Below are 11,808 nucleotides of genomic sequence, written 5' to 3' on the forward strand. Positions count from 1 at the left end.
ATAAATTGCTTAGAGCGAGGGAGGAAGGGAAAGTGGCAACAGAAACGTGTTGAAAACAGGATTGCCAATGTTTAGTTCTGGATGGGGTAATCCAGTTTTAAGTGATCTGGATAGAAATTTGAAAAACGTTAACTGCGCACCTAAAATCTACTTTTAAAGCGTAGTATTTTACCCCACTGACACATCATGGTGTTAAACACTTCTGAGCAATATCAACAAACTAAACATGGGAACCATGATCTCATGTTTTGTCTTGCCCATCTGGCAAGAAGTAGGAAGCCTAAGCTAACACTAGAAAAATAAAGTTCCTGAGTTGTGGAGACAGGTTTAGGGAACAAAGATTTGTCTAATTGGTATAAAGAATGTGCATGATTCATGTTTCAGAAAGAATGAAGAGAGTGGATAAAAGTGGAAATGAGTAAAATTCTTTACATTGAATCAATGATGAGGGTCATTGTTTCAAACCCAGGAAAGCTCCTACTATTGACTTTATGCAGTAAGCTGCCACCTGGCGCAGTGAACACAAAGCCTGTTGGGGCTTTTAAAAATAAGATGAAAGATTTCCACTGTCGGAGATCAAGGTTAAATTTCAGGCAAAGGAGCGACAGATAAAGTTGAGGTTTTAAGTATTTGGGATTTAACATTACAACAATGGACTTGCCAGACAGCAGCATGAGACTCAACAGACTTGGCGGGCCTATTGCTCGCTACAAATTCTTCTGTTCCTACGTAATAGCCCAGAATGAGGGACAACTTAACACCAGTGGTCCATGTGACAACCCGTTCTTGTGGGGATCAGCACAGCACACCAGCCGGGGCAGTTACACCTTGGAATCTGTGAGGTTTCTTCTGCTCCAGCATTAGTTACAGTACGTCCTCACTTGAACACGTGGTCGCATTTCTGAAAATCGTGTCTTTGAGTGAAACAGTTTTAAGTTAACGGCGGGATCCCTTAGGAATCAATGTTAATGCCGGAGTTAGATTCCTTCGGACATTTCTTGCCCGGAAAAAACAATGTACAGTTTGAGATACTGGGTGGAATTTTCCCATGTTTTTTTCCAAACTGTCCGGATCGAACTGAAAACCGACCTGCAGCTCTCCAGCTGCTCAGCCGAGTTCTTGTTCCAGATTTTCAGGCAAGCTGGAAAAGCAAAATCAGTTGCCGAGTTTTATGCCGCCCGTACGGCAGGACGGGGCCTGATGGAGCTGGCAAGGCCGAATCCACAGCGATCGGGCCCCATCTTTACAGAGTCCACACAGAAAGGAAATAGCCCCAGCGCCTCCTCCTCCCCCCCCACCCCCACCCCACCCCCCTCGCAAATGGACGTGGGGGCTCTCCTCACAAACATCAAGGGCATCTGCCCGCCACAATGTCAACATTCGGGGCAACGCCCCCTCCCCAAGCACCGCAGTCCGGGGTCACTCTCCACCCCATCTGCACTGCAGTCCCGGGTCACTCTCCACCCCATCAGCACTGCAGTCCCGAGTCACTCTACAGCCCATCAGCACTGCAGTCCCGGGTCACTCTCCAGCCCATCAGCACTGCAGTCCCGGGCCACTCTCCACCCCATCAGCACTGCAGTCCCGGGCCACTCTCCACCCCATCAGCACTGCAGTCCCGGGTCACTCTTCACCCCATCAGCACTGCAGTCCCGGGTCACTCTCCACCCCATCAGCCCTGCAGTCTCGGGGTCTCACTCCACCCCATCAGCACTGCAGTCCCGGGTCACTCTCCACCCCATCAGCACTGCAGTCCCGGGTCACTCTTCACCCCATCAGCACTGCAGTCCCGGGTCACTCTCCACCCCATCAGCCCTGCAGTCTCGGGGTCTCACTCCACCCCATCAGCACTGCAGTCCCGGGTCACTCTCCACCCCATCAGCACTGCAGTCCCGGGTCACTCTCCACCCCATCAGCCCTGCAGTCTCGGGGTCTCACTCCACCCCATCAGCACTGCAGTCCCGGGTCACTCTTCACCCCATCAGCACTGCAGTCCCGGGTCACTCTTCACCCCATCAGCACTGCAGTCCCGGGTCACTCTCCAGCCCATCAGCACTGCAGTCTCGGGTCACTCTCCACCCCATCAGCACTGCAGTCTCGGGTCACTCTCCACCCCATCAGCACTGCAGTCCCGGGTCACTCTCCCATCAGCACTGCAGGCTCGGGTCACTCTCCACCCCACCAGCACTGCAGTCCGGGGTGACTCTGCAGCCCATCAGCACTGCAGTCTCGGGTCACTCTCCACCCCATCAGCACTGCAGTCTCGGGGTCACTCTCCCATCAGCACTGCAGTCCCGGGTCACTCTCCACCCCATCAGCACTGCAGTCCCAGGTCACTCTCCACTTCATCAGCACTGCAGTCCCGGGTCACTCTCCCATCAGCACTGCAGTCCCGGGTCACTCTCCAGCCCATCAGCACTGCAGTCCCGGGTCACTCTCCACCCCATCAGCACTGCAGTCCCAGGTCACTCTCCACTTCATCAGCACTGCAGTCCCGGGTCACTCTCCCATCAGCACTGCAGTCCCGGGTCACTCTCCAGCCCATCAGCACTGCAGTCCCGGGTCACTCTCCACCCCATCAGCACTGCAGTCCCGGGTCACTCTTCATCCCATCAGCACTGCAGATCTCGGGTCTCTCTCCACCCCATCGGCACTGCAGTCTCGGGGTCAGTCTCCACCCCATCAGCACTGCAGTCCCGGGTCACTCTCCACCCCATCAGCACTGCAGTCCCAGGTCACTCTCCACTTCATCAGCACTGCAGTCGCGGGTCACTCTCCCATCAGCACTGCAGTCTCGGGGTCACTCTCCACCCCATCAGCACTGCAGTCCCGGGTCACTCTCCACCCCATCAGCACTGCAGTCCCAGGTCACTCTCCACTTCATCAGCACTGCAGTCCCGGGTCACTCTCCCATCAGCACTGCAGTCCCGGGTCACTCTCCAGCCCATCAGCACTGCAGTCCCGGGTCACTCTCCACCCCATCAGCACTGCAGTCCCGGGTCACTCTTCATCCCATCAGCACTGCAGATCTCGGGTCTCTCTCCACCCCATCGGCACTGCAGTCTCGGGGTCAGTCTCCACCCCATCAGCACTGCAGTCCCGGGTCACTCTCCACCCCATCAGCACTGCAGTCTCGGGGTTACTCTCCACCCCATCAGCACTGCAGTCCCGGGTCACTCTTCATCCCATCAGCACTGCAGTCTCGGGTCTCTCTCCACCCCATCAGCACTGCAGTCTCGGGGTCAGTCTCCACCCCATCAGCACTGCAGTCCCGGGTCACTCTCCATCCCATCAGCACTGCAGTCCTGGGTCACTCTCCATCCCATCAGCACTGCAGCCCCGGGGTTACTCTCCACCCCATCAGCACTGCAGTCTCGGGTCACTCTCCACCCCATCAGCACTGCAGTCTCGGGGTCACTTTCGACCCCATCAGCACTGCAGTCCCGGGTCACTCTCCAACCCATCAGCACTGCAGTCTCAGGTCACTCTCTCCCCATCAGCACAGCAGTCTCGGGGTTACTCTCCACCCCATCAGCACTGCAGTTCCGGGTCACTCTCCAGCCCATCAGCACTGCAGTCCCGGGTCACTCTCCAGCCCATCAGCACTGCAGTCCCGGGTCACTCTCCACCCCATCAGCACTGCAGTCACGGGTCACTCTCCACCCCATCAGCATTGCAGTCCCGGGGTCACTCTCCACCCCATCAGCACTGCAGTCTCGGGTCACTCTCCACCCCATCAGCACTGCAGTCTCGGGTCACTCTCCACCCCATCAGCACTGCAGTCTCGGGTCACTCTCCACCCCATCAGCACTGCAGTCCCGGGGTCACTCTCCAGCCCATCAGCACTGCAGTCCTGGGTCACTCTCCACCCCATCAGCACTGCAGATCTCGGGTCAGTCTCCACCCCATCAGCACTGCTGTCCCGGGGTCACTCTCCACCCCATCAGCATCGCAGTCCTGGGTCACTCTCCACCCCATCAGCACTGCAGATCTCGGGTCAGTCTCCACCCCATCAGCACTGCAGTCCCGGTTCAGTCACCACCCCATCAGCACTGCAGATCTCGGGTCAGTCTCCACCCCATCAGCACTGCAGATCTCGGGTCACTCTCCACCCCATCAGCACTGCAGTCCCGGGTCACTCTCCACCCCATCAGCACTGCAGTCCCGGGTCACTCTTCATCCCATCAGCACTGCAGTCTCGGGTCTCTCTCCATCCCATCAGCACTGCAGTCTCGGGGTCAGTCTCCACCCCATCAGCACTGCAGTCCCGGGTCACTCTCCATCCTATCAGCACTGCAGTCCCGGGTCACTCTCCATCCCATCAGCACTGCAGTCCCGGGTCACTCTCCACCCCATCAGCACTGCAGTCCCGGGTCACTCTCCACCCCATCAGCACTGCAGTATCGGGTCACTCCCCCATCAGCACTGCAGTCCCGGGTCACGTTCCACCCCATCAGCACTGCAGTCCCGGGTCACTCTCCACCCCATCAGCACTGCAGTCCCGGGGTCACTCTCCACCCCATCAGCACTGCAGTCTCTGGGTCACTCTCCACCCCATCAGCACTGCAGTCTCGGGTCACTCTCCACCCCATCAGCACTGCAGTCCCGGGTCACTCTCCACCCCATCAGCACTGCAGTCCCGGGGTCACTCTCCACCCCATCAGCACTGCAGTCCGGGGTCACTCTCCACCCCATCAGCACTGCAGTCTCGGGTCACTCTCACATCAGCACTGCAGTCTCGGGGTCACTCTCCACCCCATCAGCACCGCAGTCCCGGGTCACTCTCCACCCCATCAGTACCGCAGTCCCGGGTCACTCTCCACCCCATCAGCACTGCAGTCCCGGGGTCACTCTCCATCCCATCAGCACTGCAGTCTCGGGTCACTCTCCACCCCATCAGCACTGCAGTCCCGGGTGACTCTCCACCCCATCAGCACTGCAGTCTCTGGTCACTCGCCACCCCATCAGCTCTGCTGTCCTGGGTCACTCTCCACCCCATCAGCACTGCAGTCCCGGGTCACTCTCCCATCAGCACTGCAGTCCCGGGTCACTCTCCACCCCATCAGCACTGCAGTCCCGTGTCACTCTCCACCCCATCGGCACTGCAGTCTCGGTTCACTCTCCACCCCATCAGCACTGCAGTCTCGGGGTCACTCCCCCATCAGCACTGCAGTCCCGGGTCACTCTCCATCCCATCAGCACTGCAGTCTCGGGTCACTCTCCACCCCATCAGCACTGCAGTCTCGGAGTCACTGTAACCCCATCAGCAATGCAGTCCCGGGTCACTCTCCACCCCATCAGCACTGCAGTCCCCGGGTTACTCTCCACCCCATCAGCACTGCAGTCTCGGGGTCACTCTCCACCCCATCAGCACTGCAGTCCCGGGGTCACTCTCCACCCAATCAGCACTGCAGTCCCGGGTCATTCTCCACCCCATCAGCACTGCAGTCTCGGGTCACTCTTCACCCCATCAGCACTGCAGTCTCGGGGTCACTCTCCACCCTATCAGCACTGCAGTCTCGGGTCACTCTCCACCCCATCATCACTGCAGTCACGGGGTCACTCTCCAGCCCATCAGCACTGCAGTTCCGGGTCATTATCCACCCCATCAGCACTGAAGTCCCGGGTCACTCTCCCATCAGCACTGCTGTCCCGGGTCACTCTCCACCCCATCAGCACTGCAGTCCCGGGTCACTCTCCATCCCATCAGCACTGCAGTCCCGGGGTCATTCTCCCATCAGCACTGCAGTCCCGGGTCACTCTCCACCCCATCAGCACTGCAGTCCCGGGTCACTCTCCAGCCCATCAGCACTGCAGTCCCGGGTCACTCTCCACCCCATCAGCACTGCAGTCCCGGGTCACTCTCCACCCCATCAGCACTGCAGTTTTGGGGTCACTCTCCACCCCATCAGCACTGCAGTCCCGGGTCACTCTCCACCCCATCAGCACTGCAGTCCCGGGTCACTCTCCACCCCATCAGCACCGCAGTCTCGGGGTCACTCTCCACCCCATCAGCACTGCAGTCCCGGGGTTACTCTCCATCCCATCAGCACTGCAGTCCCGGGGTCACTCTCCACCCCATCAGCACTGCAGTCCCGGGGTCACTCTCCACCCCATCAGCACTGCAGTCCGGAGTCACTCTCCAGCCCATCAGCACTGCAGTCCCGGGTCACTCTCCACCCCATCAGCACTGCAGTCTCGGAGTCACTCTCCAGCCCATCAGCACTGCAGCCCCGGGGTCACTCTCCACCCCATCAGCACTGCAGTCTCGGGGTCACTCTCCAGCCCATCAGCACCGCAGTCCCGGGTCACTCTCCACCCCATTAGCACTGAAGTCCCGGGGTCTCTCTCCACCCCATCAGCACTGCTGTCCCTGGTCACTCTCCACCCCATCATCACTGCAGTCCCGGGGTGACTCTCCAGCCCATCAGCACTGCAGTCCCGGGTCACTCTCCACCCCATCAGCACTGCAGTCTCGGGGTCACTCTCCACCCCATCAGCACTGCTGTCCCGGGTCACTCTCCACCCCATCAGCACTGTAGTCCCGTGTCACTCTCCACCCCATCAGCACTGCAGTCCCGGGTCACTCTCCACCCCATCAGCACTGCAGTCTCGGGGTCACTCTCCACCCCATCAGCACTGCAGTCTCAGGGTCACTCTCCACCCCATCAGCACTGCAGTCCCGGGTCACTCTCCATCCCATCAGCACTGCAGTCTCGGGGTCACTCTCCCATCAGCACCGCAGTCTCGGGTCACTCTCCACCCCATCAGCACTGCAGTCCCGGGTCACTCTCCATCCCATCAGCACTGCAGTCCCGGGGTCACTCTCCCATCAGCACTGCAGTCTCGGGGTCACTCTCCACCCCATCAGCACTGCAGTCCCGGGTCACTCTCCAGCCCATCAGCACTGCAGTCCCGGGTCACTCTCCACCCCATCAGCACTGCAGTCCTGGGTCACTCTCCACCCCATCAGCACTGCAGTTTCGGGGTCACTCTCCACCCCATCAGCACTGCAGTCCCGGGTCACTCTCCACCCCATCAGCACTGCAGTCCCGGGTCACTCTCCACCCCATCAGCACTGCAGTCTCGGGGTCACTCTCCACCCCATCAGCACTGCAGTCCCGGGTCACTCTCCACCCCATCAGCACTGCAGTCTCGGGGTCACTCTCCACCCCATCAGCACTGCAGTCCCGGGTCACTCTCCACCCCATCAGCACTGCAGTCCCGGGGTTACTCTCCATCCCATCAGCACTGCAGTCCCGGGGTTACTCTCCATCCCATCAGCACTGCAGTCCCGGGTCACTCTCCCATCAGCACTGCAGTCCCGGGGTCACTCTCCACCCCATCAGCACCGCAGTCCCTGGGTCACTCTCCACCCCATCAGCACTGCAGTCCCGGGTCACTCTCCCATCAGCACTGCAGTCCCGGGTCTCTCTCCACCCCATCAGCACTGCAGTCCCGGGTCACTCTCCACCCCATCAGCACTGCAGTCCCGGGTCTCTCTCCATCCCATCAGCACCGCAGTCCCGGGGTCACTCTCCACCCCATCAGCACTGCAGTCCCGGGTCACTCTCCATCCCATCAGCACTGCAGTCTCGGGGTCACTCTCCACCCCATCAGCACTGCAGTCTCGGGTCACTCTCCATCCCATCAGCACTGCAGTCTCGGGGTCACTCTCCACCCCATCAGCACTGCAGTCCCGGGGTCACTCTCCACCCCATCAGCACTGCAGTCCCGGGTCATTCTCCATCCCATCAGCACTGCAGTCTCGGGGTCACTCTCCACCCCATCAGCACTGCAGTCTCGGGTCACTCTCCATCCCATCAGCACTGCAGTCTCGGGGTCACTCTCCACCCCATCAGCACTGCAGTCCCGGGTCACTCTCCACCCCATCAGCACCGCAGTCTCGGGGTCACTCTCCACCCCATCAGCACTGCAGTCCCAGGGTCACTCTCCAGCCCATCAGCACCGCAGTCCCGGGGTCACCCTCCACCCCATCAGCACTGCAGTCCCAGGGTCACTCTCCATCCCATCAGCACTGCAGTCCCAGGGTCACTCTCCATCCCATCAGCACTGCAGTCCCAGGGTCACTCTCCATCCCATCAGCACTGCAGTCCCGGGTCACTCTCCCATCAGCACTGCAGTCCCAGGGTCACTCTCCACCCCATCAGCACTGCAGTCCCAGGGTCACTCTCCACCCCATCAGCACTGCAGTCCTGGGTCACTCTCCACCCCATCAGCACTGCAGTCCCGGGTCACTCTCCCATCAGCACTGCAGTCCCAGGGTCACTCTCCACCCCATCAGCACTGCAGTCCCGGGTCACTCTCCACCCCATCAGTACCGCAGTCACGGGTCACTCTCCACCCCATCAGCACTGCAGTCCCAGGGTCACTCTCCACCCCATCAGCACTGCAGTCCCAGGGTCACTCTCCACCCCATCAGCACTGCAGTCCTGGGTCACTCTCCACCCCATCAGCACTGCAGTCTCGGGGTCACTCTCCACCCCATCAGCACTGCAGTCCCGGGTCACTCTCCACCCCATCAGCACTGCAGTCTCGGGGTCACTCTCCACCCCATCAGCACCGCAGTCCCGGGTCACTCTCCACCCCATCAGCACCGCAGTCCCGGGGTCACTCTCCACCCCATCAGCACTGCAGTCTCGGGGTCACTCTCCACCCCATCAGCACCGCAGTCCCGGGTCACTCTCCACCCCATCAGCACCGCAGTCCCGGGTCACTCTCCACCCCATCAGCACTGCAGTCCTGGGTCACTCTCCACCCCATCAGCACTGCAGTCTCGGGGTCACTCTCCACCCCATCAGCACTGCAGTCCAGGGTCACTCTCCACCCCATCAGCACTGCAGTCTCGGGGTCACTCTCCACCCCATCAGCACTGCAGTCCCGGGTCACTCTCCACCCCATCAGCACTGCAGTCCTGGGTCACTCTCCACCCCATCAGCACTGCAGTCTCGGGGTCACTCTCCACCCCATCAGCACTGCAGTCCCGGGTCACTCTCCACCCCATCAGCACTGCAGTCTCGGGGTCACTCTCCACCCCATCAGCACCGCAGTCCCGGGTCACTCTCCACCCCATCAGCACCGCAATCCCGGGGTCACTCTCCACCCCATCAGCACTGCAGTCTCGGGGTCACTCTCCACCCCATCAGCACCGCAGTCCCGGGTCACTCTCCACCCCATCAGCACCGCAGTCCCGGGGTCACTCTCCAGCCCATCAGCACTGCAGTCCCGGGTCACTCTCCACCCCATCAGCACTGCAGTGCCGGGGTCACTCTCCACCCCATCAGCATTGCAGTCCCGGGTCACTCTCCCATCAGCACTGCAGTCCCGGGTCTCTCTCCACCCCATCAGCACTGCAGTCCCGGGTCACTCTCCACCCCATCAGCACTGCAGTCCCGGGTCTCTCTCCACCCCATCAGCACTGCAGTCCCGGGTCACTCTCCACCCCATCAGCACTGCAGTCCCGGGTCTCTCTCCACCCCATCAGCACTGCAGTCTCGGGGTCACTCTCCACCCCACCAGCATTGCAGTCCCGGGGTCACTCTCCACCCCATCAGCACTGCAGTCCCAGGGTCACTCTCCACCCCATCAGCACTGCAGTCTCGGGGTCACTCTCCACCCCACCAGCACTGCAGTCTCGGGGTCACTCTCCACCCCATCAGCACCGCAGTCTCGGGGTCACTCTCCACCCCATCAGCACTGCAGTCACGGGTCACTCTCCACCCCATCAGCACTGCAGTCTCGGGGTCACTCTCCACCCCATCAGCACTGCAGTCCCGGGTCTCTCTCCACCCCACCAGCACTGCAGTCTCGGGGTCACTCTCCACCCCACCAGCACTGCAGTCTCGGGGTCACTCTCCACCCCATCAGCACCACAGTCCCGGGTCACTCTCCACCCCATCAGCACTGCAGTCCTGGGTCACTCTCCACCCCATCAGCACTGCAGTCTCGGGGTCACTCTCCACCCCATCAGCACTGCAGTCCCGGGTCACTCTCCACCCCATCAGCACTGCAGTCTCGGGGTCACTCTCCACCCCATCAGCACCGCAGTCCCGGGTCACTCTCCACCCCATCAGCACCGCAGTCCCGGGGTCACTCTCCACCCCATCAGCACTGCAGTCTCGGGGTCACTCTCCACCCCATCAGCACCGCAGTCCCGGGTCACTCTCCACCCCATCAGCACCGCAGTCCCGGGGTCACTCTCCAGCCCATCAGCACTGCAGTCCCGGGTCACTCTCCACCCCATCAGCACTGCAGTGCCGGGGTCACTCTCCACCCCATCAGCATTGCAGTCCCGGGTCACTCTCCCATCAGCACTGCAGTCCCGGGTCTCTCTCCACCCCATCAGCACTGCAGTCCCGGGTCACTCTCCACCCCATCAGCACTGCAGTCCCGGGTCTCTCTCCACCCCATCAGCACTGCAGTCCCGGGTCACTCTCCACCCCATCAGCACTGCAGTCCCGGGTCTCTCTCCACCCCATCAGCACTGCAGTCTCGGGGTCACTCTCCACCCCACCAGCATTGCAGTCCCGGGGTCACTCTCCACCCCATCAGCACTGCAGTCCCAGGGTCACTCTCCACCCCATCAGCACTGCAGTCTCGGGGTCACTCTCCACCCCACCAGCACTGCAGTCTCGGGGTCACTCTCCACCCCATCAGCACCGCAGTCTCGGGGTCACTCTCCACCCCATCAGCACTGCAGTCACGGGTCACTCTCCACCCCATCAGCACTGCAGTCTCGGGGTCACTCTCCACCCCATCAGCACTGCAGTCCCGGGTCTCTCTCCACCCCACCAGCACTGCAGTCTCGGGGTCACTCTCCACCCCACCAGCACTGCAGTCTCGGGGTCACTCTCCACCCCATCAGCACCACAGTCCCGGGTCACTCTCCACCCCATCAGCACTGCAGTCCCGGGGTCACTCTCCACCCCATTCGCACTGCAGTCCCGGGGTCACTCTCCACCCCATCAGCACTGCAGACCCGGGGTCACTCTCCACCCCATCAGCACTGCACTCCCGGGGTCACTCTCCAGCCCATCAGCACCGCAGTCACGGGTCACTCTCCACCCCATCAGCACTGCAGTCTCGGGGTCACTCTCCACCCCATCAGCACCGCAGTCCCGGGTTACTCTCCATCCCATCAGCTCTGCAGACCCGGGGTCACTCTCCACCCCATCAGCACTGCAGTCCCGGGTCACTCTCCACCCCATCAGCACTGCAGTCCCGGGGCCACTCTCCAGCCCATCAGCACCGCAGTCACGGGTCACTCTCCACCCCATCAGCACTGCAGTCCCGGGGTCACTCTCCACCCCATCAGCACTGCAGTCCCGGGTCACTCTCCACCCCATCAGCACTGCAGTCACGGGTCACTCTCCACCCCATCAGCACTGCAGTCCCGGGTCACTCTCTACCCCAACAGCACCGCAGTCCCGGGTCACTCTCCACCCCATCAGCACTGCAGATCTCGGGTCTCTCTCCACCCCATCAGCACTGCAGTCCCGGGTCACTCTCCACCCCATCAGCACTGCAGTCTCGGGGTCACTCTCCACCCCATCAGCACTGCAGTCTCAGGGTCACTCTCCACCCCATCAGCACTGCAGTCCCGGGTCACTCTCCATCCCATCAGCACTGCAGTCTCGGGGTCACTCTCCCATCAGCACCGCAGTCTCGGGGTCACTCTCCAGCCCATCAGCACTGCAGTCTCGGGGTCACTCTCCACCCCATCAGCACTGCAGTCGCGGGTCACTCTCCCATCAGCACTGCAGTCCCGGGTCTCTCTCCACCCAATCA

This window comes from Scyliorhinus torazame, chromosome 12 (assembly GCF_047496885.1).
Source record: "Scyliorhinus torazame isolate Kashiwa2021f chromosome 12, sScyTor2.1, whole genome shotgun sequence".
Taxonomy (NCBI): Eukaryota; Metazoa; Chordata; class Chondrichthyes; order Carcharhiniformes; family Scyliorhinidae; genus Scyliorhinus; species Scyliorhinus torazame.